Source organism: Triturus cristatus, chromosome 1_2, assembly GCF_964204655.1.
Source record: "Triturus cristatus chromosome 1_2, aTriCri1.1, whole genome shotgun sequence".
Taxonomy (NCBI): Eukaryota; Metazoa; Chordata; class Amphibia; order Caudata; family Salamandridae; genus Triturus; species Triturus cristatus.
This window is the reverse complement of record NC_140580.1, coordinates 224,467,163-224,485,834: the sequence shown is the minus strand read 5'-3', so window position 1 is coordinate 224,485,834 and position 18,672 is coordinate 224,467,163. Positions and strand designations below refer to the sequence as shown.

At 44.4% G+C, this 18,672-nt stretch overlaps 1 pseudogene; it reads left to right on the top strand.

The window, feature by feature from the left end:
- LOC146867084 (uncharacterized) overlaps positions 1-12,793 on the top strand; it is a 66,306-nt pseudogene extending 53,513 nt beyond the window's left edge.
- Positions 12,794-18,672: the final 5,879 nt, after the last annotated feature.

The following is an 18,672-nucleotide window of genomic DNA, read 5'->3' as shown; positions in this document are numbered from 1 at the left end:
GTTATAGTTAGTAATTAGCATTTTAAAAACCTTAGAAATTCACTGAAAAAAACACAGGTTTCAGGGACGTTATAGTTAGTTGGACATTTCACTTGTACAAAACCAGAGAAATTTGTCCATTATAGTTAGTGGAGATAACTGTAAGTCGCGCCCCCGGAATGCACTGCTGATGACGTCACATATTACATCAATCATGACATCTCAAATGACATCATTGATGACATCACTGATGACATTATCCATGTGATAATCTGATGCACCTCCTCACACCCTAATACAACCTTTTATACACCCACTCTAACATACAGACTACCAATATTGAAACCATAGACAGACCAATAGCAGTTAGTACATACCCCCTCAGTGATCCCTAGGTCTACCCACACACATCCACTCATTCACCCAAGCAGTAACTCATACATGCAGTCACTCATCAATACAGCAATATCATATGCACTCATACACCTGTACATACACTTACACACCACCACTCATTCATAGACTTACTCACACACCTACTCAGTCATGCAAATAATCAATCACACCCATTTACTGACCTATATACTTATACACAGACCACCTCACTTATTTATACAAATACTAGCACATAATTACTCTCTTATAAATCACTGATACAAGCACACACTCATCCATACAGCCACTCTCACAATCACTCACTCTCACGTATAGTCATTTATATACTCCAATATTCACATATACCGCCTTTCACATATGTAGTTACTCACACATATACCACTGTCACATCCATTCACACACCAACACACCATTACACACACTCACCCATCCATACAGCCCTTCACAGATGCACTCTTGAACCCATACACCCAGTGAATCACCCACTTACACATCTATGCACAGTCACCCTCCTCCCACTCACTTACACAGACACTCAGGCACCCACAGAGATACTCAGACAACCAACCAATAACCCATATAGACATTTGTGTAGCTACTCACCAACCCATGCAGCCACTTTAACACCAACTGACAGGCTGATACAGACATTTATACAGTTTACTCACTAACCCATGCATTCAGTAAGATACGCTTAATCAGTAACTTATACAATCAGTCATGTACCTACTAAATCATCCATTCAGACACTTATAGACCCACTCATTCTTCAATACACCTTGGCATATATATATATGTATATATATATATACAACATATTTAAGCTTTAAAGAAACACACATTCACTGGATGATGTCATGAGTGATGTTATCAGTGATGTCATTTGAGATGTCATGAGTGATGTCATCAGTGATGTCACTGACCATGTCATGAGTGATGTAATATGTGACGTCATTAGCAGTGCATTGCGGGGGCACGAGTTGTAGTTATCTCTACTAACTATAATGGACACATTTCTCTGGTTTTGTATGAGTGAAATGTCCAACTAACTATAACGTCCCTGAAACCTGTGGCTTTCTCAGTGAATTTCAGTGAAGATATATATCTAATATATTACCTACTGGCGGTCGCCAGTAGGTAGTTATAGTTAGGACCCCTTTTCCATAGGAAATCCGCAACATTCTATTTTGAATAACTTTGGCGCCGGTCGACGAATCCTCGCGAATTTCTCAAAATAGGTGGGGCGCTACGCTCCGCTCCTACCCTGAAAGTCTCGGGGGGATTCGTCAAGCGGGGGCTGAGATAAAAGGGGGGTCCCAAAACGCGTTTTTCCCATGCATTTTTCCATAGGACCTTTAGACAAGGCTACAGCCCGAACGGCTGAACAGAATTACTAGAAATTTGGCAGAGAGGTAGTCCTCAGGTCAAGGAAGTGCCTTTTGTAGGTTTGGTGTAAATCTGTTCAGTAGATTCTGAGAAAATAGCCTTTAAATCAATATATATATCTGAGCCAGCTTACGGTACGCTTACCGTAAGCTTACCGTACGTGTACGGTGGCGTGCGCGAGCGCGATTCTGATTGGCTGTTACATCTAAGTAAACATTCGAATCGGTCGAAACCAGGAAGCGGCGGCCGCCATTTTCTCTCTCGCACTCTGAGGGGGGGGCTGTAAATAAAGGCAAAAAACATATAAAGGGGCTGTTTAGACAGCGCCCATGCACATAGCCATGTTAGTTGAGTCCTCAAAGGCCAAAAACGGTAAATTTTTATTTTTTGAAAATTTCGCCGATTACGCTTACCGTACGCGTACGGTGCGCTTACGCTAAAAATTTTAATAAAAAAAAAAACCACTCTCTGTGCATGGCATATTATTGTCATCACTTACAAATTAAATTTAACAGATTACCTATCACAAGGAAGCGCATAATATGTCCTCCATGTGCGCACGGTGCGTAACGTAACTGCGTAAAGTGGGCGCGCGGTGCGCACCGCGTGCTCACCGTGCGCGCACGGAACGAACTGCGTTAAGTGGGCGTGCACGCCACGAATGGCGTAAAGTAACTTAGCATTTAAAAAACCGTACAAATTCACTGAAAAAACCATAGGTTTCACACACGTTATAGTTAGGAATTAGCATTTAAAAAACCTTGCAAATTCACTGAAAAAACCATAGGTTTCAGACATGTTATAGTTAGCGGAAATTTTACTGATAAAAAACCAATGAAATTCCCCCGTTATAGTTAGTGCAGGCAACTATAACTCACGCGACCGCAATCTTCTGCTGATGACATATGTGTCTTTATGAAAAAAAAATATTTCTAATATATGTATAGCTAAAAATGTATGGAAGAAGACATGGGCAAATAAGTGTCTAACTACAGTATTAGCATCAGCAGAGGATTGCGGTCGCGTGAGTTATAGTTGCCTGCACTAACTATAACGGGGGAATTTCATTGGTTTTTTATCAGTAAAATTTCCGCTAACTATAACATGTCTGAAACCTATGGTTTTTTCAGTGAATATATATATATATACATATTACCTACTGGCAGTCGCAACATTCTATTTAGAATAACGTTGGCGCCGATTGACGAATCTTTGTGAAATTTTCCAAACTTTTGGCCAGCTCCGGTCCGCTCCTATCCTGAAAATTTCACGGTGATTTGTCAAGCGGGGGCCGAGAAAAAAGGGGGTCCCAAAACGTGTTTTCCCCATGCATTTTCCCATAGGACCTGTTGATGCAGCTACAGCCCGAACTGCTGAACGGAATTACACCAAATTTGGCAAAGAGGTAGTCCTCAGTTCAGACTCGTGCCTTTTGCTTAAATGGTGTAAATCCGTTTAGTAGTTCCTGAGAAAATTAGAGTTAAAAAGATAGATATATCTGAGCGGAGCCTAACCACACATCTCATCGTGAGATCTGATTGGCTGTCAGTACTTCATCCAAGAAGTGTTGGCAGCCATCTTGGGACCAATATACATGATAGCACCTCATTAAAAATCATTGCAGTTAATAGAAGGTTTTAAGACTTTAGTTACATTATAAATCATTTGTTGATGGTACCATACTCATTTTAGGAATTGTGGTGTGTTCTAAGGTGATTTTACCATGTGAAAAAGCCTTCTGCTGTGATATCATGAATCATGTTTGAGGGAAAACTATTTTCTCATGCTTTTCCCACAGAGGTTTGGAAGGTGATCTATAAGCTAAACTGAGAACATATTTTCAGTAAATTAACACTATCTTTCTCAGTCATGTGAGAATGAAGTCTGACATTCTCAGTAAAACATGTACATCCAACAAGAGCAGAGACTGTCAGTTGATTCCTTTGTGTTCTACTGCAGCTTCCCAGAGTGTTCCAAAAAACAACTAGAGCGCTAACAGTCCTACTTATGATAAACGTATGGCACACCTGAAGCCATCTTGATTGGAATAAAGTGGTAACTCTTAAAACATTTAATTTAAAAAGGAACAAAATGAGGGGGTTAATTTTGCCATAGAAAGTATGATTAGTGCTGCAGAAAGAAAAATTAGGGCACGTTTTGAGTGACTTCTCAAATCCTCTTCTATTTCATTAAAAACTTCTGACATGCAGACTGAAACATGCACTTTGAATACCAGCAGCAGACTTCCCTGGTGAGCAGTAGCTTTACCACAGTGATCTAATGAGCAACTAGAGTGCTAACATTCAGAATTTATGGCAGATGTGTGATATATCTGAATACCTTCTTGATGGAATCAAAGTAAAAAACAAAGCATTTCCTACTGAGGAGACTGCAGTAAATTAGGAAATTAGTAAACTTCATAACAAATAAATCTCCCAAGATGGCCACCAGAGACAAAAGAGCCCAAAATGCAGCACAAATATCACCCAGATGTAGCCCACATGCAGCCCAATGACAGAAGTGTGCAAAACACTTATTTTTTGTGTATTTGCAGTTTTATATAGTACAGACTTGTCAGGTATTGGAGTGCTTTACATGAGCATTGGTTACATCACACAAGATCAAATTCATTTTGGTTGTAGACAAGGGGAGATTAAGTGATTTGACCAGAATCACAGAATGTTGAGCTGAAGCAGAAACTCCAACTTGGTTCCCCAGTTGCAAAGTCTGCAGCTCTGGAAGTAACACCACATCCTCTCCCCTAAGTGCAACATTTAATCAAGTGGTCAACTGGATAAAAAAACAAAGATTACAAATAATTTAAAAGTTCTTTGTCGCTATTTGAAAATATATCCTCATTTTAGTTTTTTAGAGCACTAACCATAATTTTGATGCAAATAAGACCCTCTCATATATGTAATTTCTAAAGGAAATGCTCTAAGTATTACAGTTTTGATTACATCAAGATGCCGTCAGGTGTTCCACACTTTTGTAGTAAATATAGAATGTTAGCAATCTAGTTGTTCATTGGGATACTGTTGGGAGGCAGAGGCCAGGGGCACAGACTCTGAAAATTGAAGGCAGGTAGGAGAGTGCAGAGGCAATAATTTGACCACACTGGGCAGGCAGGAAGGGCAGTGGCAGCACAACAGACTATGGAGGGCAGTGGAAAGGGGGGCAGGGGCAACACACCAACAATACAGGACTGGCAAGAGAGACTGTGGCAATATAATAGACCATTGTGGGCAGAAGGAAGAGGCAGTGGTAGTACAACCATACATGCCAAAAGACCCGTTTCAGCCAGGAAACGTCCAATGTTTTTAAGCTCAAATGGGCTTTATTTGATCTGTCTCCTGTCTACAATCTCCTCAAAGGGGAAAATCAATACCCCAGTTGTTTTTCAAAATCTCCCTCTTACCAAGTTCAAAAATGTTCGCAAGTATGGTACATTGGATCATGGTAGGCAGGAGGAATTGGGATAGGGACATGGACTTGGATAACAGAGGACAGGAGGGACATGGAGAGGTGCACCAAACTGACCCTACAGGGCAGGCATCAGGGTATGCAGCAGCACAATACACCTCACAGGGCATGCGGGACAGGATTGTAGCACAACAATACATAGAAAGCAATAGGGAGGGGACAGGACCATGCACATAGACAACAGAGAACAGAGGGGAAAGAGGCAATGGTAGCTAGCTGACCATAATGGACAGAAAGGAGAGAAAGCTGCAGGATAACAGACCATAAAGGGCAGGAGGGACGGATCAGGGGCATTACAATGGAACAGACAAGCCAGGAGGGAGGGAATAGGGGTCAGCACATGGAAACAGAGGGCTGGGGGCAAGGAGGCAGGGCAGGAGCAGCAAGATGACCATGGTGGTCAGACAGGATGGGCACTAGAAACAAGACACACCGTGGAGAGCAACAGTGAGACTATGATGGCATACACACAGACCCTGGAGGGCAGGTGGGAGGGGGTCAGGGGCAGCTAGCTGACCACACAGGGAAGGTGGGAAGAGCCATGGCAGCACAAAAGACCATGCATGGCAAGCGGGAGGGTTAGTGGCAGCACAATGGCTATGATGGGCAAGAAGGAGGGTGCAGGGGCATGCACAAAGGACCATGGAGGATAGAAGGGAGGGTCAGGACCTGGGCACAGACAAGAGAGTTCAGGGGAAGGGGTCTCACAACAGACCGCGCGGGGCAGGCAGGAGGAGCAGTTGCAGCACAACAGACCAGGGAGGGCAGAAGAGTGTGGCAGTAAAAGGGACCATGGAGGACAGGAGGAAGGGGATAGGGGCATGGCATGTGGACAGGCAGGGTGGAGATGGCAGGTACAGGTTACAGGCATCTGACAATGCTAGGCAGGTGGGAGGGGAGTGGCAGCTCAACAGAACACTCAGAGTAGATAGGAGTGGCAGGTCCATGGAACATGGTGGGCAAAAAGGATGGAGCAGGGGAATACACAAAGACATCGGAGGGCAGGGGGAAGGAGAATAGGGGCAGCAAGCTAAGCACAGAGGCTAAGCAGGAGGTCAATGATGGGCCATAGAATTGGGCAATGGAGGGCAGGAGGAGTGGACTGGTACATCATGCTAAATGGAGGGCAGTGGCAGCACATTAGACCATGCATGGCAGGAGGGAGGAGGCTAGTCCATGGATTCAGACAACAGACGATAGGGAGGAGGTGGATGGGGCAGCAAGCTAACTGTTCAGAGAAGGTGAGTATTAGGAACTTTATTGTTTTTAAAATGTGTGTCTCTGCGAACTACTTAAAATATGAACAAGTATGCAGCATAATCTCACTTTTATTCAGGAAGAAGAGGACGTTTGTGACTGTGACTCCGGGCTCACTTGGCAGAAACACCCCCTGACCCTCCACCCCCCATCGCAAAATGTAATGCCCGTGAAAAGGGTAGATGGACGCAGTGTTATATAGAACATAGTCCTGAGAGCACGAATACCTGAGGATTACTATCGAGGACCCGAAGGATGCGGAATCGGGCACTCTAAAGATTCGGGATCCTACCTTATCATCGGTTTCTAACTTAATTGGACACTTGATTCTTAAAAAGAAGGGACGCGCATTTGCTACCCATCGACATCAGACTACTATCCTATTAGACGTACTCATTATTCATTGACTCTGAAAGATATTCCTGAATTCTCAAGATTGAATCACATAAACAGATGTATTATCTTTTACGCCCTGAAGAAGTCCCAAGTGGACGAAACGCGTCGGCTGCTCTGGCTGTTCTTAAATGTCATTTTAATATATGAAAAATAAAGAAGATCATTTTGGAAAAGAAAATTTGGATGTACATGGACTGATTTTGACTTAATTTGAGGTTGTGGTGCGCCTTTTGCTGTTTATGTTCCTAGTCCTGAGAGCACGATTGAAAATGAAAACTAGATATAGTATATGGTATAAACTATGCACCAAAAAGTGTGATATAAGATGAACCGGGGCGTGAAATATAATATGCAATACATTGTGCGCAATGACAGATTCATTGGAGAGCACGAGATAGCACAGGCACTAGTGCGTGCTATGCGATATGCGCCTTGGAGTGTAATATGCACAGGGCAGTGTTGTGTAACATAACTAGTCTCTAAAGTTGTAATATAAAATATGTGCTGGGGAGTGTAACGTTGCATATGCACTGTGACAAAGATATGGATCCCAGATTGTAATATGTATGGCATAGCACTGGGCGTTATAACATAGGCATCGAGGAAGGCACGTTAGATAGGGCAATATAACAAGTGTGGCATGACATTCACGGGGTGGTGTTACAGTGCACATGGGCTAGAGAGTGTCATAGCATACGCACTAGCTGGTGGAATACAACACAGAGGTGTGTGGCACTCGGCGGGCACTGGTGGGTGTAACACAGCATTGGGCTCAGCCAGGAGCACGCTGTGACTCTCAAGTGAGGTTCTTCTCCTTTCCAGAGAGTAAAATAAAAAGTATTACACATCCAGCGGTGGATGTGTGTTTTATTAACCGTGAGGGGGTTTTCTTGCATAGTTTGGTTGAATTTTTGTCGAATCCCCTTTGAATGGCTTGGTGTGCGTGTGTATTAAATGTGCCCGTCAATAGCTACCCATGTTTGTATAAATAAACGACAAGGGTGTCTTCTTGGAGAGTGCCCACCGGCGGGGGCGCCGGGATTAGGCACAGTAGGGCGTCAGAAACGTCAGAGCTTCACTAGCGGTGTAAATACATTCCACGTGGATTCATTGTATGAATAGTCGCCTTTTAATGAATATCACGCAAATCGTCATGGTGATAGGTACATACGGTTTGTCCAGCATGTTCTAGATGTTTCTATAAATATATATTTTTTAAAAATAATAAAAAATAAAGGCCAGCCCCGGGGAAGGGGGTCCCCGCGGCCATAAGTGGCCTGAGGAGGGGGGCAACGCAGCCCCCCTTCTAAAGAATAAAAAAAAAAAGGTCATGACACGGGGGTTGGGCCTTGGGACAGGGGCCACGTGGCCCCCTACCAAATTTATTTTTTTCAACAAAAAAAATTAGGGTGCAGGCCCTGGGGGATGGGGTCCCCAGGGCCAATGAATTAGAAAAAGAAGGGGGGCCACAAAGCCCTCCTTCTTAAAAAAATAAAATAAATAAAAGACCGGCATTGCGCCGGAGGCCACGCCCCCTCCTTGCAGCACTCTGCAAATGCACCCCCTGGCCAGTTGTAAGTTGGGGAATTAATTCCCCTTCAATACTGAGGGTCCCTGAGGGCCAACTAGCCCAACAGGTATCTCTAGTATGCGCCAGGGAGCTGCGTTGCAGACAGGTGTTCTGAGGCCACGCCCCCTTTTACACCTCTATGCAACGCAGCTCTGTGGCGCCTACTGGAGGTACCTAGTGGGCTAGTTTGACCCTAGGGACCCTTAGGATTCAAGGGGACTTAATCGCTCAACTTAGAACGGCCACAGGGTGTGTTTACACAGTGGTGAAGGGAGGGGACGGGGCCTGAGGTGACGTTTGCAAACACGCCCTGTGGCGCTTTTTAAGTTGGGGAAATAATTCCCTTTCAATCCTGAGGGACCCTGGGGGCCAACTAGCCCACCAGGTGCTTCCAGTAAGCGCCACTACTCTGCGTTTCAGAGAGGTGGCGCATACCGTGCCCCTTTTTACACCTTTCTGCAATGGCGCTTACTGGACGTACCTAGTGGGCTATTTTGCCCCTAGGGATCCTCAGGATTCAAGGGGACATAATCTCTCAACTTAAAACGGCCACAGGGCGTGTTTACACAGTGGGGAAGGGAGGGGACGGGGCCTGAGGTGACGTGTGCAAACACGCCCTATGGCACGTTTTAAGTTGGGGAAATAATTCCCATTCAATCCTGAGGGCCCCTGGGGGCTAACTAGCCCACCAGGTGCTTCCAGTAAGCACCACTGAGCTGTGTTGCAGAGAGGTGGTCCAGGCCGTGCCACTTTTTACACCTCTCTGCAATGCAGCTCTGTGGCGCTTACTGGAGGTACCTAGTGGGCTAGTTGGACCCTAGGGACCCTCAGGATTCAATGGGACTTAATCTCCTAATTTAAAACGGCCACAGGGTGTGTTTACACAGTGGGGAAGGGAGGGGACGGGGCCTGAGGTGACGTGTGCAAACACGCCCTGTGGCGATTTTAAGAGGTAGTTTTAATCCCCTGCCCTATTATATACTAGGGGCTTACAGAGGAGGTCATGCTAATCACAGGGGGACCCCAACGCATAGTGTTCCCTAGTATATGTAGGTGTTTTCACTGTATTCTGAGTGTCTTTTAACATAGCACTGGCTCTAGGACTGGTTAGTCAGACTCAGTTACCACCAGTATCCATCTAAAAAAGTTGAGGGTACAGGATGATTTTGCAACAAGGCTTCTTTCTGCTATTCTGTTTGTTCTTTCTTCACATTATCCTTCTTCCTGCACTTTTCTTCGTCTTTGAGGACTTCTGTTGCTTCTTTCTGCATTTCTTTTTTTTCTTTCTGTGCGTTTTTTCTTCTTTCTTCACATGTCCTATCTCTGTAGGCATAGTTAGAAATTAGCATTTAAAAAACCTTTGAAATTCACTGAAAAAACCATAGGTTTCAGGGGCTTTATAGTTAGCTGGACTTTTCACTCGTACAAAACCATTGAAATTCCCCCGTTATAGTTAGTTCAGCTAACTATAACTCGCGCGCCCGCAATGCACTGCTGATGACGTCACATATTACATCACTTATGACATGGTCAGTGACATCACTAATGACATCACTGATGACATCATCCTTGTGATAGAGTGGCAGACCTCCTCTCCCCCTAATATAACCTTTGATACACACATTCAAAAATAGAAGCTAAAATTTTCAAAACAATGGACATACCAATACCAGTTACAACAACCTATTCAGTAATTCTAAGATCCACATACACATCCACTCATTCACCAACAGTCCTATACAGTCACTCATACATGTACTCACTCATAATATGTACTCATACACCTATACATCCTGTTACACAACGCCACTCATACATAGAGTTACTCACACACATAGTCACTCATGCTAATAAAGAATCAAACATCTATTTACTTGCATATACAGTTATACACACACCACCACACTTACTTCTACAGAAACTTACACATACTTAGTCTTTTAAACAATCACTTATAGAAACACATACTTATTCATACAGGAACTCTTACAATCTCTCACTCTCACATATACTCACTTATATACACCAATAGTCACATATACTAGTTTACACACATATGCAGTTTCTCATAAAGACACTATTGAGACAGTCATTCACTCACTAACACACCCATGCACACACTCATCCACCCATACAGTCCTGCACACATGCTGTCTTCAACACATACAAACAGTGAGTCACTCATTCATGCACCTATGCACTATACTCAAAAAACCAACTAATAACCTATATAGACACTCATGTAGCTACTCACCAACCTATACAGCCACTTATACACAAAGTGAGAGACTGATACAGATATTTACATATTTAAACATTACTCACTAAGCCATGTATTCACTAAGATACACTTAATCAGTCAGTTATACAATCAATTTTTCAAAAACAAATCATCCATTTAGACACTTATATACCCATTTATTCTTCCATCGACCTTGAGATATACATATATAAAACATACGTAATTTTCAGAAAAACACATATTCACTGATTGATGTCATCAGTGATGTCATCAGTGATGTCATTTGAGATGTCATGGAGTGATGTCATCAGTGATGTCACTGACCATGTCATGAGTGATGTAATATGTGACGTCATCAGCAGTGCATTGCGGGCGCGCAAGTTATAGTTAGCTGAACTAATTATAACGGGGGAATTTCAATGGTTTTGTACGAGTGAAAAGTCCAGCTAACTATAACACCCCTGAAACCTATGGTTTCTTCAGTGAATATATATATATATATATAGCGCTTTTCTCCTCACGCAGCCTCTTTTGCTACTGCCCAGGAGCGCGGACCACAGAATTGGTGCAGCTTAGATTTTATTCTGCTCCGCAGATAACTCCAACAGCATGACGCGCTTGCATGGAAGGAGGTACCTTTAAGTGTCATTTTTTAAAATTTTCTTAAAGTGACGTACAACCAGTATTGTTTTGCAAAGACATAGGCAAAATACTTAACAAAGAATTGCCATTATATTCAATGAATGTCTACATCCTATAATAGGAATAAATATCATACATCCATTAGGTTAATCTTATAAATTAGGCAATTTAAAATTAAATACCGAAAACGTAGAACTGTAAGCAAACAAATTATGAAAATCTGTTTTCTTAAAATCAGTTTTGTTTAAAAATCTCATCATAATAAATAAGATTAAAACAATAAATATTACTGATTTTTTGACAAAGTCCAGGTTTAAATACCTTTGGCCTGTTTGGTCTCCACAGGGGAACAAAGTGCTAGTGCTTCCACAGTACTAAGAAAATGTATTAGGCTATTATGTAAAGAATTCAACTGGTTATGTGATGTTAGTGCAAAATGCAAAATGGATAAAGTGCTCAGTGCTAGAAATACTTCTAATGTGTAACCCTAAAAAAACGCTACCTAAAACCATATGTGCATATAAAATAGGAAATATGTAATGGACACGGCAATACAAAGAAGGATTTCTGGAACATAGTGTTTATCAGTGTATTGTTATCTTTCTTTTATGATAATGATAGTATATTCCTGCATAAACTTATCTTAGCATCTGACTGTTGATGAACTGTCTATTTTGATTCTAGAGACAGGTATATAAATCTTCTGTTTGGTTTAAACCACCCGGATGCATGGTATCAAGATTTAAAATGTATTTTGTTTCCAGTTGTCTAAGGGCTTTAGCTTGATCTCTTCCCCTCTTTTAGATCGGAATGCTGTTAATTATGAAGTACTTCAGTAGGGGGGGATCTGACTTATGTCTTTCTTCAAAATGTTTTGCGACTGGATATGCCTGATCAAGGTTCTTGATTGCTCTTATGTGCTGGAGTACCCTCTTGTGTCCCTGTAGTATAGTGCTACCCACATATCTGAGTCCACAGGGGCACTCCAGCACATATATGGCATGATCCAGTTTGCATGACAAGGACTTAGTGATCGGGATTTCTATTGGATTAAAAGGTGTCTTGAAAGTGGTAGTGTTAATGCCATGTTGGCATGCCTTACAAGACATGCATTTGTAGAATCCCTTGCGTTGACTAAGCCATGTACCTTTGGTTGAACTCTCTAAGTCATTTTGCATCAAAGAATCCCTCATGGAGGGCGTCCTGCTGAATGTGATGGCAGCTTTTTTGGGGAGGAGATGACGAATTATCGGATCTCCCAGTACTATCGGCCAATTTCTGTTAATCAGGTTTTTGATAATTCTCCCCTGCTTGCTGCACCCAAAGATGAACCTGAATGTATCATCCTCTTCAGTTCGTTTTGGTTTTACTTTGATATTAAAAAGGGTTTCTCTGCTCAGTTCATTTCTTTTTCCAATCGCAATGTCAATGCAGTTTGGTGAGTAGCCCCGTGCCAAGAATCTATTTTTGGTGGCTATCTGAGCTTGTATCAAATCATCTTGGTTACTGCATATGCGTTTCAGCCGCAGCATCTCCCCAAAAGGTATACTTTGTTTGCATGAGCGCTGTTTGCGTGCAGTACCGAATTCCCAGCTGTAGGTTTCCTATGTAATGTAGTGTGGACCTGCCCTTCCTTTATCTATATCTGTACATCCAAAACGTTTACTGATGTTGAACTGATGTCTGCTGTGAAATGAAGATTTAGGTTATTGAGGTTCAATTTTTGTATAAACGGTTCAGCCTCATTTTTGGCCCCTCTCCAGACCACAAAGAGGTCGTCTATATATCTGACCCATTTTATAACATTGTTGGTCATTTGTACATTGTGTTCTTTGTTGAGGACCAACTCCTCCCACCAGCCCATAAGCATGCATGTATAACTGGGGGAGAAGCTGGCCCCCATCGCAACACCACGTTGATGTTGGTACAGAGAATTTTCAAATAGAAATACATTGGTATTTAGGTAGAATTCAACCATATTGACCAGCATGGCACTGTGTTGTTCAAAGTCTGGTCCCCTGCGTGCTAAGTAGTGTCTCAAAGCCTTTAGTCCGTCCTGATGTTTGATGGAGGTGTATAGGGATGTTAGATCTAGCGTAATTAGCAGGTAGTCCCTTTGCCAAACAATGTCTTGAATTATAGAGAGAAAGTCCCCTGTATCTCGGATATATGAGGGCAGTTCTTGCTCTTGACTGTGAAGGAAGAAATCCACATATCGTGAAGTCTTCTCTAAAAGGCTATTGCGGGCTGATATGATTGGCCTGCCTGGGGGCTTCAAAGGATTCTTTTGCACTTTAGGTATGAAGTACATTATGGGTGTCATGGGATTGTCGTTCCGCATATATTTGTATTCATCCTGGGTTAGAAGCCCCGCGTTTTTCCAGGCTATAAGCTTCATTCCGTAGTTGTTATACATATTTTTCAGAGTTTGACGATCACAACGTAAATAGCACTCCCTGTCCCTTAATTGTGACATAGCCTCCTCAATATAGTCTTTTCTATTCCATAGTACAATATTGCCCCCTTTTTCGAAATTCCGAATAATGATGTCTTTATTTTTGTTTAGTTTACTCATCAATTGGTGATATTGCAATGTGTTTTTGTCAACCTTCGCTTTGGTTCTGTTGTTCACAGCATAGTTCAGTTTTTTAATACTGTTTGTGACTTGCTCATTAAAGATGTCAATCGAGTCCCTAAGGGTAATTGGATTAAATGGTGAATGAGGTCTGAAAGGAGTACAGATTTTCTTGTGCACAGATTCAATATTGGTGCCGATTACGATCCGGTAAAAACCGCGTACGAACCGTCGGTCGGAGCGAATTCCCCGTCCGACTCGTACCCGGTCGTAAAACTTCACAAACATGGAATTACGATTCGCACGGAAACACCATTTCCGTACGAATCGTAAAAAACACCGACCGACGAAAATATACATACGAATGTGATCCGGGAATGCTGCGACGTGACGTCGGGACGCTTTCAGGCAGCGTTTCACGAACCAGGAATTACGATTCGAACCGACAGCAGTCCGGACGGCAATATTTTCACGGCACCCAAAAAGTGCCGCAAAAGCGAAGTACGGCGCGAATCGACCAGAGTAGGTGGCCCGGTACGCGCCGACCCCCCCAGCCCCCGTAGGTACGCGCCGCCCCCCCCCGCCCCCGTAGGTACGCGCCGACCCCCCCCAGCCCCCGTAGGTACGCGCCGACCCCCCCCAGCCCCCGTAGGTACGCGCCGACCCCCCCCTGCCCCCGTAGGTACGCGCCGACCCCCCCCAGCCCCCGTAGGTACGCGCCGACCCCCCTCCCGCCCCCATAGGTACGCGCCGACCCCCCCCTAGCCCCCGTAGGTATGCGCCGACCCCCCCCCGCCCCCGTAGGTACGCGCCGACCCCCCCCCCGCCCCCGTAGGTACGTGCCGACCCCCCCCTAGCCCCCGTAGGTACGCGCCGACCCCCCCCCAGCCCCCGTAGGTACGCGCCGACCCCCCCTGTGTGTACACCCATGTACGGTGCATACCCCCCCCGTGTACGTTCGAGTCGAACCCCCACCCGTGTATGTACGGTGCGTACCCCCCCGTGTACGTTCGAGTCGAACTCCCCCGTGTACGTTCGAGTCGCTGGGGGTACGCACCGTACATACACGGGTGGGGGTACGACTCGAACGTACACGGGGGGTTCGACTCGAACGTACACGGGGGGGTTCGACTCGAACGTACACGGGGGGGTTCGACTCGAACGTACACGGGGGGGTTCGACTCGAACGTACACGGGGGGGTTCGACTCGAACGTACACGGGGGGGGGTTCGACTCGAACGTACACGGGGGGGTTCGACTCGAACGTACACGGGGGGGTTCGATTCGAACGTACACGGGGGGGTTCGACTCGAACGTACACGGGGGGTTCGACTCGAACGTACACGGGGGGGTACGCACCGTACATACACGGGTGGGGGTTCGACTCGAACGTACACGGGGGGTATGCACCGTACACGGGTGTACACACAGGGGGGGTCGGCGCGTACCTACGGGGGCTGGGGGGTGGTCGGCGCGTACCTACGGGGGCTGGGGGGGGTCGGCGCGTACCTACGGGGGCTGGGGGGGGGTCGGCACGTACCTACGGGGGCTGGGGGGGGTACGGCACGTACCGGGCACCTGTTTGGACGTCTCCATGGTTGTTATGGGAGTTCGGTGCGGACGGTCTTTTCACCATACGGTTGTACATTCGGACGCCCGGGATGGATCGTGATTCCCCGGTCGGACTTCACCTTTCACGTTTGTACGGTGAATCGTACGAGGACGTGTCGGACACATTTTCCGACCCGAGGACGTGTGGGGAAATATTCCCAGTGCGGTTCGTATGGACTTTTTACCATGCGAATCGTGATTGCCAGTTCGTACGGCACTTGTACGATTCGTACGGTAAAAAGACCCGATACGAGTCGTACGGGGACATTTTTTACCGGATCGTGATCGGCACCAGTGTCTTGTGACAGGGTATCATTTTCATTGGCTAGGTCATGCAATGTTTGCAGCGTTGACATATCTGTAGGTGTTAAGTCAGAAGATGGGTAGCATATAGATTGTGTAACTAAAGCCTGTTTATTGTTGTTGTTCTGCTCCATCTGAAGAAAATGTTTTTTGAGTTTTAACTTGCGGATGCTTTTAAATAGATCCATCCTTGTGATCGCGTAGTTAAAAGAACTCTCAGGGCAATATGATAGGCCAAGAGCTAGAAGTTGTTTCTCCGCCTCGTTGAGGGTGACATCAGACAAGTTGATGATGGTTTGGCTATTAGACATTTGTGTTTCCTTTATCGTCTCCAGTTGCACCTTGGTTGTCTCCTTTGTGGCTGTTTTTGCTGCTGTGCGTCGCAGTTTGGCTTGCCTTCTCTCCCTTCATTTAGTTGTTGAGTTCCTGCTTGTTTGTTCCTGTTTCTTGGGCGCAGGGTGTCCCTGCCCTCGAGGCATAAAAAATCTACCTCATCTGCCAGAGAAATGCTGGCTGGTACTTGTAACATTGCCTGTGATCGGGCCTCCAACTCAGTGTCACTTTCCCGACCCAAACTGATGCTTGGGATGGATACTGCCTCTGTTAATCTTTCAGGTTCTACTTGGCCGGTCGAATGCCCCTGTGATGTACCGCCATATTTGGATATTTTCAATTTGTCATACTTTTTGGCAAATGTGAATACACGACCGCATTCGTAATCCATGCGGTCACAGTGAAATTTATATGCCTTCCTTTCCCTGATTTTTTCTTCATCTTTTTTTAAATGTTTCAACATATCTTCTTTTAGTTTTTTGAGTTCGTCTTGCTGCCCCATTGAACTTAATTCTGCATTCAGATCATCTATTTCGGTTTGGATTTTGGCACAGTCCGTTTCTGCATATTTTACAAGAATGACCATCAGTCTCCTGGAAGATTCTAAATTGGTTTCTGCCCATTCTTTCATCATTAGTTTCTCAGGTTTTTCATAACTAGGGGCCAGTAGGATGCGTAGTCCTCGTGGGACCCTCTTAACATCAAGATACCGCTGAAGGGATTTCCCCTCCCACCATTTGCTTTGTTCGCTCCTCATCAGTCTCTCTAAATGTCTTACTTTGTCTCGGAGGCTGATGTTGCGCAAATTTGGTGGTGCATTATGGGTATTGGAGTCCTGTATCGGCGTTTTGCTATCATTAAACATGTCTGCCGCCGGTTCCTCTCTTTCTCTTAGCGCGTCCGCTGACATTGTGTTATTAGCGGGCTTTGTTGTGAATATATCTGGTATGAAAAGCAGTGTCGGGCATGCGGTGTGAAAAGTTTCCCCGCTTCCTTCTTGCTCTTTGCACACCTCCGTACCCAGCTCTTTAGCAATTAATCCCACACTCCCACCAGGTAATAGCGCCCCGCGGGTCCTTCGACTCGCGTTCGCTTACCTTTCCAGTGGTTGCAGGTTGTTTGTTGCTTGCTTGCTGGGGGGTCTGCCGCCGAAAATCCTCCCGGATTGTTTTCATTGTGACTTGAGCCCAAGTCCTGGAACCTTTGATGGCGGCCTCTGCCCAATGTCGGAGGGGTCCGCATATAACCGGAGGATCCCAAACCGGTTACTTGTATAGCGCTTTTCTCCTCACGCAGCCTCTTTTGCTACTGCCCAGATAAGGAGCGCGGACCACAGAATTGGTGCAGCTTAGATTTTATTCAGCTCCGCACATAACTCCAACAGCATGACGTGTATCGATCTTCAAGGGATCTTGCTCACATGACGCGCTTGCACTGAAGGAGGTACCTTTAAATGTAATTTTTTTGAATTTTCTTAAAGTGATGTACAACCAGTATTGTTTTGCAAAGACATAGACAAAATAGTTAACAAAGAATTGCCATAATGCTCAATGAATCTCTACATCCTATAATAGGATACATGTCAGAATAAATATCATACATCCATTAGGTTGATATTAAAAATTAGGCAATTTAAAATTAAATACCGAAAACGTAGTACTGTAAGCAAACAAATTATGAAAATCTGTTTTCTTAAAATCAGTTTTGTTTAAAAATCTCATCATAATAAATAAGATTAAAACAATAAATATTACTGATTTTTTGACAAAGTCCAGGTATATATATGTATATATCTTCACTGAAAAAACCATAGGTTTTGCAGAAAGTTATAGTTAGCTGGACATTGCACTCGTACAAAACCCGTGAAATTCCCCCCGTTATAAGCTAACTATAACTCGCGCCCCCGCAATGCACTGCTGATGACGTCACATATTACATCACTCATGACATGGTCAGTGACATCACTCATGACATCACTAATGACATCTCAAATGACTTCACTGATGACATCACTGATGACATCATCCAGTGACTGTTTGTTTCACTAAAGTTTAAATACGTTTTAATATATATAGGGAAAGGCGTGTTGAAGAATGAGTGGGTGTATAAGTGTCTGAATGGATTTACTAGGTGTGTGACTGACTCTATAAGTGAGTGATTAAACATAACTTACTGAATGCATGGGTTAGTGACTAAACTGTGTGAATGTCTGTATTTGTCTGTCTGTTGGTGTGTAAGCAGCTGCATGGGTTTGCGAATAGCTGCATGAGTGTCGATATGGGTTATTGATTGGTTGTCTGAGTATCTGTATGGGTGTCCGAGTGTTTGTGTGGGTGGGTTGTGTATGACTCTGTGCATAGATGTGTGAGTGGGTGATTCACTGGGTGCATGCTTTTAAGAGTACATCTGTGATGGACTGTATGGGTGGGTGAGTGTATGTATGGGTGTGTTAGTGATTGAATATATATCTCAGTGGTACATGTGTGAGTAACTACATAT